Below are 15,949 nucleotides of genomic sequence, written 5' to 3' on the forward strand. Positions count from 1 at the left end.
AAAAAAAAAAAAAAAAAAAAAATCCACACCCACACAAAAAAAACCCGGGGGGGGTGGGGGAAGAAGACTTAACAACTACAACTCCTTGAAGTTGATACAACAAGCAAACAGAAAGGACACTGTTGGGTGGGAGGGGGGAGAGGGAGGAGGGAGGGGGGTTTCGGTAATGGGCCACAATAATCAACCTCATTGTATATTGACAAAATAAATTTTTTTTAAAAAAGAAAGAAAAAAGAGAATCAGTAGAAAATAAGGCTTACCTTTCTGTGATTCATGGCAATATGCTGTGCTATAATCCCATGTTTCCAGTTTTGCATAAGCTAAGTGAATTCCAATAATAGGAAGGAAACCAATTCACATGTCAGCAGTTCAAATCCTTTTAAATTGTCTGCACTGTGAGCACAAGGATCTCCAGTCAGAAAAATTCCATATTTTTTCTTGACTTCTTTTATTGTCAGTCTGACTTAGGTAGGTAGTAAATATTTCTGACAAGTACTTCGTTGGCACATACTTTGTAGATGTTTCCATTATATTCTCCTCCAAGGAGTAGATGGACTCTTTCAGGTTACAAGGGTCTGCAGCACTGACAACATAATTAATGAAAAGTCGCTGAATCATGCAAAGGTCCAAAAGGCCAAGAAGCCAACATTCCCCACTCCCATTCAGCATTCTTTCCTAAGACATTCCCAGTCCTAATTGTGATCTAATTCAGCTTGGCACTGGGACAGTGGTCATTCTACTAATGGGACTTTCCTGTTCACTCAGAGTGTTTGTCATCTTATAGCAGTTTATTACATGCAATTTGATTTTAACTATAAAAATCAAAACTGTTCTTAGATAACATTGAGGATATCTTCATTACTTTAGCTAGCTCTCAACGTGAACACACACAGTGCAGATATGTGTTTTATGAGGTTTGTGTCTTTTGGTCAAGTTTCAGTGCAGATATATTTTCAACATGCACATGGAATTAGATGTTAAGCTGCATTAATTGCCAAGGGAGGTACTAGGGAGATGGCTTACTCTGCCAAAATTTTACAGCTCTGAACTAAAAATTTAAGGACGAGTGCAACCTCTATGACAGATTTACCTTTAACTGTTTGATGTAATGTGTAGATTTTACCAACACTAATATCACTAGATAAACACAATCATGACAATGAAATAAAATCTTTAAAGAAATATTGACCTCTAAAATGCTCAGATACATTTCACTATTTTTAAAAACAGGTATTAATTTAGAGATATATTTAGTTATTCCAATTTAATGGTGACTTTAAAAAAAAGTAAGGAAGGGAGGGAGAAAGAAAGAGAGGGAGGAAAGTGCTATTAGCACATAAACAGTATTTGACTGTAATTTTGTCAGAGAGGACAAAAGAAGGTATTGATGATAAGTCACATAATAATAAGCTAATGTGGAGGACATGAAAACTGTAATATTGGGTTATGGTGCTGAGATAGAAAAAGTTTTTTATAAGAAATTAAGTTCTTAAGGAACAAGAACACTATGGTTCATGTTCAATCCCTCAGATGACAAGACTGTGTCTACTCTAATTTCCCAAGTAGGCATTCAGATACAGTACTGCAAGTACAATGTGTTAATTGACTTTGTGTCCTCAGCAATGAGCACAGGACCTGTCATTTTTATTCATTGACTCAACAAATATTTATTGAGTTACCATATGCAGGACACTATGCTAAGTTATGGGCATGTGACAATGGAAGCTCCCTCATAGAACATGTATCCTCACAAGAGAGACAGACTTTGAACAGGTGACCGACACATACAAGATGTTCAGTAATGACTGCCTGAGTGATTAGTTGGCTGCCAGATGAATGGATGAGTGGATAGAATGGATAGAATTGATACTTATTGGATTACCTGCGAAGTCGCAAGGAGCTCTGCAACCTTAGCACATAGTACAGCATCTGGTAAATAGCAGATGCTGAAGAAGTGCTTGTTCAACATATAAATGATTGATTAAATGATTACACAAAAGTTCTAAATGATTTCAAATACCTCTTTTATTGACCTCTCCTAGGAAGTCTTCTTTTAGTCTACTACAACTCTGTCAGAATCAAAATGGAGTCACTTGTGTTAAAAAAAAAAAAAACAACAACTGACAAATACAGCCATGAAAGGCCATGAAAGGAGGGTTCTCATGCACAAATGCCTGATCCTGATACCAAGAATTATCTCAAAGGACTCTGCAAAACCATAACCTTGTACAGAGGTCATGACAACCTTAAGAAAAAATACTTCTTTGAGGATATCTGCCCAGAAACTGCCTGTCCAACCTCGGACTGGCGTCCCCCTTGTCATATTGATCCTTGTAGCCAAGGATAATTATCCCCAAACAATTATGTAATCCTCTATCATTTTTCCTTTAAAACCCTTTGTCTTCCTTTATGTCTCTGAATACACACATTGTTTACTGTGGCATGCATATTCCCATTGCAATGGTCTATTCCCAATTAAACTGTTGCTTTTCTTAGAAAGCCTCTCTCAAGATGATAACCTTTCTATGACATACTAAAAAGTTTATAATTGCTTCTGTAAACAGTACGAATTCTGAAGGATTTTTAAATCATAAAACCATTTAAACTGCATACCCATATTAAAAGTAGTTTTCCCATTACATTTATATGCCAAGTAACAATATTATTAATGTTAAATCTAAGAAATTTGCATAATATATACATATGTATAGGCAAGATCTGAAATTATAACCATACTCAGTTGCCTGATTACTTTAGAAAAATTTTGGTTGTCAGTGTTAATTATGGACAAAAACCAACTCAACTTCTTCATAACTGCATTCATTTTGGTCTCTATGTTGTGCTATTGATAAGCCTAGTAAAAATGCACAAAATTAGATTCTCATTATTGTTTTCATTCAGACCAATCATTTTATAATTGGTAGAAGAAAAGACCAAATAAAACTTGAAGATTTTTACTAAAAATTCTGTCTTGAGATCAAGGCTTACAAACACTGGAGAAGATTATTTTTAATTTAGATCTGGAATGGTTCTGCATCCACATTCATAAAATCTAAAATGGACAAGTCGACAATTTCTTATTCTCCACTCCCAGTATTACTGAAAATATTCAAAAGGCAAAGGCTGTACTGACTAGTTCTTTGTAGGAAACATGTTTGAAGGGAGAGCTATAAGGGAACAGATTTGGCATAAGGACATAAATGTGCATGTCTGAGTCATGCTCAAATATATTTGTAAAATAAATGAGATGGCTTTTCAGTTGGAAATTTAAAAAGTAACACACAAAACAAATCTGTGTATAGAGACTGAAACTATGACAATGCAATGAATGGTAGATTTAGCTGACCTTCATTCAGAAACTCAATTAAATAATAAAAAACGATACAATCATCCTTACATGAAAATGAGTTGAAAGGCTTATAGAGGTTTTTTTGTTTGTTCATTTGCTTTTGCTTTTTAACTTTTTAGTTACATGCTTTTGTTCCATATAAGGTAAAGCTTTTCATTCTAGAAACTAAAGTGTTTCTTCAAAGTGATCGTTGATGTTTTAGAAGAAACCCAATTAATCATATCATTGTTTTTCCCACCCACAAGATGAACCAATTAAGAAATAAGACAAAAAAATTTAGACAGAGTGAGGATTTAAAAAATTATCTGTATTACTGATAAAACATACTGGTGAATGTGGCTTTGAAACGGAACCTTCTAAGCTTCCTCAACTCAGCCCAGAGTTGGACAACTACCCTACTCCCTCAGGCTGAACTAAGCCAGTGCAGAAGCCCCCAGTGTATCCTTTCCCTGTCAAACTTACTTCAAGGCAAAAAAGGAAAGACTGCTTTCTATCAGGAGGCTGACCCAAGACAAAGGGTGGGGAATGTCTGAGAACAGATACCCAGTTCTTCTGCCAAACTCAACAACGAGGAAACTCACTCTGCCTCCCTGGGGAGAAGTAAACATTAAGATCCAAAGTTGGGAGTGTTTAGTAAAAACATTCTTCTACACGGAATCCATCATGGAAGCCTTCTTCTGTCCCCAAAGTAATATATGGAAACTAAAGTTCATGAAGGAATTAAAAAGCTTTAAAGTGCAGCATTTTCACAGGAGAAGAGTATTGAATGCTTAGAGGAACTTTACATCTTTCCTAAAGAAAACTAATTATAGCACCTCGGAAACCAAACAGATTCTATTAAGTGACCTAATTTTAATTAAAATATTGTAGACACACTTACTGATTCAGTCCACATTTTAAAATTCAGGTGCATGCTAGTATCTGATATGATAACCATATTTTCAGAGACAATGGCCTGATGTTGGAATATGTGGAAAGGCATGAAACCATATATGATTATTGTTTTTTCTCCTGATCTGATACCCTATACCTGTATCTATGGTTTGAAAAGTTCTGTGAAGTTTAAAGTATTGATGGATAATATTATTTTGCAATTTTTAGATATTGATTTACAATTTTTCTCTTGCTTTATTTCCACCTTTTTCATCCTATCACACATACTTCTCCTGCCCCCTCCCTTCCTGTTCCAACCAGGTACCAGCTCAGGATATGTAAGGTATGTGAAAGGGCTGAAAATATAAGTAGCCTCCGAGTCTTTCTCGGTTTTGTTTTCCAAAAGCTTAAACCTTTAGAGAATTTAGCAGGGATGCTCAACAAGTTAAGAAAAAAAAAAAAAAAAAAAAAAAAAAAAAAAAAAAAAAAAAAAAAAAAAAAAAAAAAAAAAAAAAAAGTAAGGAGAGATACGTTGATTAGAAAAGCTAAGAGAGAGATTTCCTTAGCCATGATTTTGGACACCCTCCCCACCACACCCAAACTAAATATATACCTATATACATATACACAATATATATATTGTGCCACAAATAATGAAAATATATATATATATATATATATATATATTTTTTTTTTTTTTTGCTGGGAAGAACAAGAGATGAGTGGTTTATTGTGGTCAATCCTTTGGCTTAGTATAGCCAAGACTCCAGAGAAAAATACCTTTGTGGTCACTGGCATTAAAACCACAAACAGACATAGACCTGAAGGGACCATTGGTCAGGAATACTGGTTATCTCTGGGTAACCTGTGGAGATATATGACTTCATGACCCTCCCACAAACTACCACTATGAGGTCCCAGACCCTTACGTGACCTTGAGAAAGAAGGAAGTCTGAGAACGACTGAGATTAATTATTCTCCCACCTGGACAGGATAGAGGGCTGAATGTGGAAATTAACTGATTTATGGAAAATAAAGAGATGTATTGTTTCTTCCCCACTTGAATTTGTAAGCTGCCATGTCCATAAAAAATTCCAAGTGCTCATTTTTCATTATGATACTAAATAACACTTAATTTGTAGAAAGCGAGTTGAGAAGTTATGTGAACAATCAACAAAAAGAGATTTTTTGCTTGTTTTTTTATGGAACAGTACAATAGCAAGAGCTGTGTACCAACAATCAGAAAGATGTATTTAAGTTTCATCACAACCATTGATTATATACACCTTCTTGTCTGTAATAACTTGTAAACAACTATCCTAATGGCTTGTTTTGAGGAAAAATAGCAGGAGATTTGTAAATCATTTGGAAACCACACTACTTCCAGGAATTATTATAATGATTATTATTAGATATATAGACAAGACCATTACATAATATATAGGTATAATTACAGGTAAATAAAAAAAATAGAAATTCCCACATGAGAAAGGCATAATTTACTTTAAGGGTATTTGCCTTTTCACTTTAAAAGTAAACTCAGCTGTTACTGTATTTTTATAGATGACAGTCAGGCATACACTTTATTCCTACTTCTCCAGAAAGGGACTGAATATCAGTACAATATACTAGAAAATAAACATCTTAAGGAAGACCAGTGATTTCAGTTTGGAAATATTACTTTATGTTCAGGAAAATGCCTTTTTGCTACAATCTTCCTGAGCTTCAGTTTCCATATCTGTCATATGGTGACAATATCTACTGCAGCAAACATAAGATAATTAACAGTGATGCATGCAGCATGTTACGGGTACTGAGAAGTGAAGAACTCAGTTCTACTGGAAGGATAGGGAAGAGGAGTGATACTTGATCAGTGGTCTTACAAGCTGATAAGAAGAAGAGTGGAGATCACGCAGGCAGAAGGGAAAGCACGCACCACGTTTTAGGTGTGAGATAACACAGACTAGTCAAGAAATCCAAAGGCGGGGTGCAGCTACAGATCAGGGTGCTTATACTGGACTACTGGGAGTTGAGTAAGGAATGATGGTTGGGATTAAAAATGATAACCTTCCTATGACATACTCAAGAGTTTGTAATTGATCCTGTAAGCAGAAGAAATCAGAAGGATTTCTTTAATCAGAATTTATAATCTTGACATAACAGAAGTTTTCTAAGGATTAGAGCAGATATGGTGCCTAAACCTTTTAATGCTCCTTTACCACCATGCATTCCTGCTCAAAGTTCAGCTATAGAATTCACAGTAGCCAGACTTGGAAATTAGTGGTTACCCTAATAGAAGCCTAAATGCACAAATGATGAGAGAGTGTGTGGATCCTTGTTAAGTTTATGGCCTACACACATTGCCTTTGTTCCTTAACCCTTCTTGTCAGTTTTTAGTGTATTCATAAATGATTTAGTGGATTCATAATGGATAATCCATATGTGTCAAACCCATTTCAACTTCAGTGCCTTCAATATTGTCTGTCTGTGTTGACTCACTGCCTGATTCTATTTCACTCTTTCTGGTCAGTTCATCTGATTCCAGCAACCTGGTTCTGATTCGATTATTTTCCAAGCATAAACAGCTCTTGAATTTCTCATCCACCTCAATCTGCACTGCACATTTTCCCTCAGGCATCCACTCAAAGAACATTTCTTGAATCGCAAACCTCTTATGTCTCCAGATCTTAGTGCAATGAGTATTCTCATCAAGCTCTCTCCTCCCACCAGGAAGAGCCATATTTTCACACTCTTCCAAGCTCACACGTCAAAGGAGGAAATGTCAAAATGCAAGTCAAATATCATCAACAAATCCAGCTTGGGTTTACGTTGAAAATAGAAGTTAGCATGTCCTGATCAAAAGCAGTGCCAAAACACACTCCTTTTCTCACATTTAGAAGTAATTTATAATCCTCAGTGGACAAGCTATAATTTGTGCAAGGTCATCCTATACTTCCTTCCACATTTTTATGTGATGGGAAGAATATAAAGCCTATCTCCTTCCCTGGACAGTCACAGAATTCATGTTACTATTAGCTAATATCAGTAAGACTGCTGCCAGTAGAAGTATGATGGTATGGGAGCTGCCTGTAGCAACCTGGATGTGTAAATGCCTTTGAACCTTGTCATCACTTATCAATCACCATGTCCTGCTTGAAACACATTGGACTTTTACCAAGTCCCAGTCACCAGTATTAAATGGTATGAAACTCACCATCTTTTTTTTTTTTTCTTACTTTTGTCTCATAGCATAAAAATCAATTTAAAAGAGGCTCACTTTTTTCCTCCAGGATGGAACTCAATTCAAGTTTTGGAGTTTCCACTTAAAAATAAGATATTCCTTCCTAAAAGAATGCTATACTTCAATTGTTAAAAGATAACCTGCTTGTTTACAAAATCTGGACAGATATTTTGTGAAGCAGCTTTATGATTTAAAACAAAGCAAAACAGCAAGAAAATAATTGTCAAAATGAAAACTTTATATATACTTTGATCTGTAAATTCAGTTTATAGAAATACATATACTGCCCGTATATGTGCAAAATAATGTACAGAATATTGCTCTCAGCATTGTTTGCAATAACAAAAAAATAAATGATTTATTTTTTTATTTTTATTTTTATTTTTTAATTTTATTTTTTCAATATACAATGTGGTTTATTATTGTGGCTCATTACCGAAATCTCCCCCCGCTCCCTCCCCCCACTCCCACCCAACAATGTCCTTTCTGTTTGCTTGTCGTATCAACTTCAAGGAATTGTAGTTGTTATGGCCATTTGCAACAACATGGATGGACCTTGAGAGAATTATATTAAGTGAAACAAGTCAGGCACAGAAAGAGAAATACCACATGTTCTCGCCATTTGCAACAACATGGATGGACCTTGAGAGAATTATATTAAGTGAAACAAGTCAGGCACAGAAAGAGAAATACCACATGTTCTCGCCATTTGCAACAACATGGATGGACCTTGAGAGAATTATATTAAGTGAAACAAGTCAGGCACAGAAAGAGAAATACCACATGTTCTCGCCATTTGCAACAACATGGATGGACCTTGAGAGAATTATATTAAGTGAAACAAGTCAGGCACAGAAAGAGAAATACCACATGTTCTCTGCTGCGATGAACATTGGGGAACAGGTATACCTTCAACTTGATGATTTCCGTTCCTCTGGGTATAAACGATTTAATTCTTCATTAACAAGTAGCTGGTTAACTGTGTCATGCTGCATCCATACAATAGAATAAAAATTTAACTATTTAAAAGAATGGGGCAACAGTCTATACAATTAGGAAAGACTGCCAGCCAACATGGTAAGTGTAGTCAATCTTCATTTTTCATGGATTCAGCATTTGCAAATTCAACTTCTTACAAAAACTTATTTGTAACCCCCAAATCAACACAGAGCTTTTGCAGTTATTCTGTGGAAATACACAGAGAAAACGAACAAACAAAAATAAAAAACCTCAAGTTGCCCCGTGCACCTGTGCCCAACTGAGGTCGCACAAGTGACTCTCTGCCGTACGGCTGCAGTGCTCATACTATAAACAAGTGTCGTTTTGGGGTTGATTTAGTGCCACATTTTTTTGCATTTTGGGGCTTTTCATTGGTGATTTTGCTGTTTCAAATGGCCCCCAAAGTGTAGTGGTGAAGTGTCGAGTAGTATACTAAGCACAGAAAGCATGGTGATGTGCCTTAGGGAGAAACTATGTATGATAGATAAACTTCATTCAGGCATGAGTTACAGTGTTGTTGGCAGCAAATTCAATGTTAATTAATCAATAACATATGTTAAATAAGGTGTCTTTAAACAGAAAGATACACAAAACAAGGTTATATATTGATCAATTGATGAAAATGAAACTAAATGCTTGCAGGAACCTAACCCTGTATTTCCCTAGAAGCAGTCATTCACTATTTCCTAATTCAGTGTTATTGCAACTTTATAGACTATAACTGCCACAAATAACGAAAATTGCCTGTGTTTAGGTATAGAACAGTGTGTGTGATATGCTATCCATAGGTCCAAGAGAAATAAAAGGAAAATATACACATATATTTGTAAAGATGCAAAAGTGGTTACATTGGCAATCTCTGTGGAAGGCAACTAGGTGGTTGGAGGATAGGCTTTTGAAGTTTGGGGGATTTTATACCAATTGCATGTATTACTGAATTAAAAATTAATAAATGATTTTATAAAAGACAAGAGATTTTATTTTCCATGTTTACAGTGTTTTGAAAAGTGGCTTCTAACTGTGGAGAGTAGGAAAATAGATTACTTGAAGAAGATTATAATTACCCACATCAACCTTCATGTCTATCAGCCACAGGGGAACAACTCCTGCCTTGGGAGATTTGTCATCTTTGGTATTATCCATACTCAGTGTTGAAGAGGGTCACCCTATTAGCAATATCTTCTGCCAAAAGAGAAGCAAATGCCCACTCCTTCAAAATTTTGGGGGTGAATAGAGAGGGCAGAAGAGGGGATTAGAATTTGCTTTTTCAGCATGGACATGTGGCTCTTTATGATTATAGCTTCACAAAAGAATATCCTATGAACAGTACTAATATGAGCACTATTACTGGAAATACTTTCGGCTGTCTTGATAGGAATTTAAATTATACCAAAACCCTGCTCAAGAAAAATAATTCATGCTTGGGAATACCAGACTTATTTTTTCAGATATCTCTTATGTTTGATGTAATTAGGAACCAGAGGAAAAAAGAAGAGGTGGCCCTGAGATGAAAATAATAATTTAGTAGGAATTTTGATTCTCTGAATATGTTTTCATAAATACAAGTCAAGGAAAATATGGTGTGCCAACAGCATATATAAATATGGAATCAGATCTATAATGAGATTTTTTTTCTTTTAAGAATTTTCAGTGGGGGCTTCCTGTCAAGATGGTGGAATAGACAGTCTCCAGTGTCACTCTCTCCCACAAATCAACCAATTTACAACTATTAAAAACCAACAACAGCCAAGCTGGGGCTGCTAGAGCTCAGAGGAAGAGAAGGAGAGACCTACGGAGTGCATGAAGGTGGGAGAAGCCACGATGAGATAAAGAAAGGACTACTCCCACCATCTTGAATCCCAGCCACTTCAAGGCTGGAGCTGCTGAGTTCATGGAGCAGGAGCTGGCAACAGCCACAGCTGTGCCTTTTGTATGAAGTTGCTTGGAGGCAGCAGGGGAGAAGAGGGCCTTGGTAGCCCTCAGGCCAGCAAGACCACTAACAGGGTTCCCATGGACCCAAATAAGAGCAAGGAGCCAAAAGAACTGAAAAAAGGAGCTACTCAGTGGCCAGTGAGTCATCACAAGGGACTGGCACACAGCTTGTCCCATGGCAGGTGTTTGGAGGGAGTATGAGCAGTGGGGAAGATAGGCCACCAGGGGAACATGGGGGCACATCATGGGCAGCTAATCTGCCCCCCAATCAGTGCAGGACCACTCACTGTAGACTGGTCAGGAATATAGATCTGCAGGGGCTGCTGTTTGATGAAAAGACTCAGGCCCAGACCCAAGATCCCACACAAGCCAGGTGCACTGGATCTCATAAGACCCAGAAGTCAACAATTAAGACCTGAGCTGCACAAAAGCCTTTCCCAGGGAATCAACAGGACAACAGCAATTTAGCTCAAGCACAAGGCTCAAATGCTAGTCTCCCACAGGAAGTTCCTCCATTTTACAAGTAAGCAAAGAACAACAAATTAGTTCCAGTGTGGAGTTTAAGCAGTGAGAACAGCAAATATGCAACACAGATCTGAAAGAAAAACCAAATACCAATAGATCAGAGACAGAGTTTGATATTAACTAGTAAAATTCTAACACCACCAAAGACCACCTATAAAAGCTCGAAGGACCAGAAGCCTCCTGGGCTCCCAAGCAGGGAGCAGGTAGGGCTGGGGGCCTTAGCCATGCCCCCCAACATCCAAAACCAGCCCAGTGATGACTACTGAGCTATTACAGGAAGTGCCCCTGGCTCCCAAGCTGGAGCGGTGGGGGGCCAAGGGCCTCAGCCACACCTCTCTGAAATCTGCATCCAGCCCAGCAATGTCCGAGCCACTGCTGGAAGTCCCCTTGTCTCCAGTACAGGAATTAAGGGGATGCCTGTTGGGAAAAATAGAATAGTTTGGTCAGGGCCCTCTCCTCCGGTCCAGTTGGGTGTGGTTCAGCATCCTTTGTAAGCAAATTGTGTGTGTGTGTGTGTGTGTGTGTGTGTGTGTGTGTGTCTGTGTGAAGTTAGTGCACACCGATGTATCTTTTTAGTTTGGTTGTTATTCTTGTGTTCTGAGAGAGAGAGATGCATCCGCCCCACGCAGCCATGCTTTCCAACCTACAGCTTCCAAGGAATTTTTGGCCGGTTACCTATCTCACAGACCTGTGTGAAGGGGTCTGGTGACCCAGCCTGGCATGTGAAGGGTTTGTTACCCAGTCTGTGAATGGGCTTAAGGGGTCTTGGAGCTCCAGACCCAGTCCTAGTTCAACAACTGGCCCAGTCAGTGCAGGATTACCAGCAGATAAAAGAGCACAACAACTGGCGTGGTTGAGTAGCTTTACAATTGGCATCATGAACAGGATTAAGAGTTAGACAATTGGTGCTGTGAGCAGGATTCCAGGCCTTAGCCAGACAGTGCCACTGGAGTCAACCATGCCTCCTCTCCTTCCTCCTTCTCCCATCCCATTTCCTTTCTCCTTCTCCTCTCCCCCTACCCCCAACTGTTCTGCAACATCTTAGAATGTAAAAATAATATTAATAATTAAATAAACCTAATTAATTTTTTTTTTTTCAGAATATACTGAAATCAAGGTGATGGGCAGCAGTTTCACAAAACCTTGTGAAGGTTGGCTACCAAGGTCCGTTGTTGCAGCCTCATGAGTGTACAAGGATATAACACAGTGAAAACCAAAGATAATTCCTTTTCAAGTTCAGCTTATCATGCATTCTTCCCCTGCCTGAAGTGGCTAATGTCAAAAACCTTCTGCTAACCAGAAGGACCTGAAAGAGAAAGATAAAACATATTTCTATTGATAAAAACTTTAAATTGAATCACATTAAATTTAGCAAGAGCTTTCCTGAAATGAATATAGATGCAAATCAATTAAAGTTGGAGGGACTTGTCAAAAGAGAACCGTTCTGAAGTGGCGTATGTTGAACACAGTGCCTGTCCCCTCTTAGGACACTTTTCACCTTATCTTCCCAGCTAAACACTTGAACGGGGTGTGATGAAATCAGTGTTTATCTGAGGCATTTTGTTTGTAAGACTACTCCCTGACTATACAGCTCCGTCTTCATCATTACCACCACCAAACAGCCACACACACACACACACACACACACACACACACACACACTCACTCACTCACATACACATTCTTTATCTTACTGAGATCTTGGATTCCTAGTTCCTTCCCTGGGCTTCCATTCGTTGAGCCCTTTTGCAGTTTGTATGATGCTTTTGGTTTTACGGGAGCTATCTGGGCTGGTTAAAAATACGTGGTTTACTGTCAGACAAGGCAAACACATGCTTCAACATTTTAATAGCTGAAATATTTTCTTATTGCTACTGTAACAAATTACCACAAACTGAGTGATTTGAAACCACATAAATTTTTATCTACAGTTCTAGAAGTCATTTCAAAATTGGTTTCACTCGGGTGTCAGGGTATCAGGTTTTTTGTTTGTTTGTTTGTTTGATGCTCAAGGGAAAAATCTATTTTCTTGCTTTTTCCGTCTTCTGGAGGTCACTTGCATTCCTTGGCTCACATTCCCTTCATCTTCAAAGCCAGCAGTGTAGCATCTTCATGTCTCTCTCATACTCCAAGCCTCCTGCCTCCCTCTTTCTCTTATAAGTACTTCTTCAATAGCATTACCCAATCCGCACCCCAGATAATCCAACATAATATTGCCATTTCAAGATCTTTATCTTAATCACATCTGCAAAGTCCCTTTTATCACATGAGGTAACATATTCACAGGCTCTGGGGATTAGAATTTGACTTGGGGGGATGTCAGTATTTTGCCTACTGCCCGGTGTGTCATTGGACGAGTTATTTGTCCCTTTAAGCCCATTTGCTCGTCTGCCCATTCAAGACAATGATACTTATTTCATGAGGTTCAGGTTTTGATTTGGGAGAATAAAAGAAAATCTAGATTCAAGTTTTCCAGATTTTTAATTTGCCTTGGCCAAGGATACTTCTAAGGAAGCAAATTTGAAATCTAAATCTATTTTGAAAGCCTTTTCATACTAATCAAAGATTGAAGACCATTAAGTGTTTGGAATTTTATTCCCTTTGGCATTGTAGTACTTCACAAATGAAGAATTTTGTTCATATCACAAGTTCCTCCTCCCCCTAGTGATTCATATACTCCTCAATGATCATTGGTAAAATTGTGTCATTTAGAGAAATAGTAGGATGGGTTAGAGTTATAGTGTGAATCCATGGAAGAGGTGCATCCCAGAGGAGGCACTGACTCAGATTTAGACTGACACAATTCCAGGAGCCCTGCCAGCCCTGCCATGATCAGAAAGAGTGCTGAGTGTGCAACTTGACATCTCTAGAATCAATCCAAGAGAATAATCTTTGCTGATGGAGGATCTAACAAAACTCCAGACTCTGGGTAGATGGAACCAAACAAAGTAGTTCTCAAGGATACAAAGGCAAGACAGGAAACTTTATTATATCTACATAAGGTGACCCAAGGACAAGTCTTTACAAGGATGTCCAACAAGACCTTCTAGACTTGTTTCAAGGATGGACTTATTAAGCCTGTACCCACCCTCTGCCCATACATTCAATCGTACATTTAAAACACACAGAGACAAGAACGGATGAGGACAGCAAAACAGTAGCTTCTTTCACCATAAGGCAAGTTTCCATCAAGGATGAGAGTTCACAATTCTCATTAGTTACCAAAATATTCTTAAAAGGAAATCCATTTTCTATGGAGAAATATATGCTTACATTTGTGGTTGATGAAAAGTAATTGGAGTTCAGGCCTAATTCAAAATCTGCCCCACAATTCTGGTCAGGGACCCTCAAGGGCCTTAGTGACCCTCAGACAAGGGTCTTAGGCTGTGACAGAGAGAGAGGTCTTGTTTGGATCCTGGTGAACCTCCAAGTAATTGGAATTTCCAAAATATGACCCATCAATCTGTTAATAAAGCAAAAACTAAGGTTATTTAAACTTGCTGAAGTAAAGGAGAAAGAACACTACCTTGACAACGTTTTAGTGTATCAGAAGGGGGAGTTTACCAAGTGAGATATTTATAGGGTTTGGGATCTGGCCTCAGTTGGTTTAAAGCAGGTCTTCCAAGGAAAGGACCTGATTGATATTGAATGAAGCTGGCAACGTGATAGATCAGGATTGATGAACATAGTAAGGCAAGGATTTTGAGGGAAGTCTTGAGAAGTAAACTTTGTTTGACAGCAACCTGTTTGCACAGATGAGCAGAATACTGTTGTCAGATAAACTGGTTTACATGAATTTCCTGAAGCAAATAGTGAAGTTATTTACTGACTTACAGTTTTATCTTTTCTGGGCTGGAACAAACAACTAAGTCATGTTGACACAGAGCCTCTCAGTTCTTAGTCCTAAGTGTTTTGTCACGTTGATGTAAGTGGTCATAGTTCTCAGGCATGTGGCCACCCAGCTAAGACACATTTTCCTACCTCCCACTCTCCACTCGCAAGTAAGTGGGACTGTATATCTTGGTCTTAGACAACGGGATAAGAGTGGAAATGTTAAGTGAAACTTTAGAGTTGTACTCTTCAGAATAAAGGAAAGTATTCCCCCCTCTTCTCTTTTTCCCTCCCCATTGCTTGGGAAGTGATAGAAGCATCTAAAGCAGTCACCTACCTGCAGGAATGAAACAATGTTGAAGACAACAAAGGAGCAAAATAAGAATATCTTTGGTATCTATCATTCCTTATCATCTCAGTCCTGAACCACTTTACATTCAGGCTGTTGCAAAGAATAAAAAGTCTCTTTTTTTGAAGTCCTTGTTATCTTTGGATGTTTTACAGCAGTCCAATCAGTATCCTAACTATAACAGCATCTCAAAATTAATATCTGGTGAATTGATTTTTTTCTTTCACTTAAAAATCACACTCAATCCATCAGTACAATCTGCCAGCAATCCTTGAAAGCTCAGTCCCAATCCATCCACTTGCCTCTGCCTCCAAGCCCCCTACTCTAACCGGAGCCACCATCATCTCCTGCCTGGAGTCATCTCCCAGTCCTTCCTCATTTCCACATTTGGACCCTCTATAAATCATACTCTCCCTAACTAGAGAATGGCTGCCCTACCCCCAACACCAGAAGAGCTATTTTCATCTTTTATTAAACATTCTTACAAAAGCATTATTTTATCCTATATCTCACTGAGTCATAAGAAATAACATTAGCATTAGAAAAACTAGAAAGAAAGATAAATGTGGATATTTAATTAAACTAAACTTACATGAAAAAGGAAAATTATAATGGAGTGAAAGCTTTATAAATTTAGTTAAATTAGTATGAGATTATAATTTGAAAACGGCATCTCACAGCAAACTTTATTTGTTCAATTATTTTTGACAACAGCACTTTATGACTCTAATACACTGACTTTTTAAGAAAGAAATTCATTTTAGAAATATTTTTATCTTAAAAATAGGCCTGTATTCAGCTACAGATCCAACTCCCCCCCCCCCCCCCCCCCCCCCCCCCCCCCCCCCCC

Source organism: Galeopterus variegatus, unplaced genomic scaffold (assembly GCF_000696425.1).
Source record: "Galeopterus variegatus unplaced genomic scaffold, G_variegatus-3.0.2 Scaffold433, whole genome shotgun sequence".
Taxonomy (NCBI): Eukaryota; Metazoa; Chordata; class Mammalia; order Dermoptera; family Cynocephalidae; genus Galeopterus; species Galeopterus variegatus.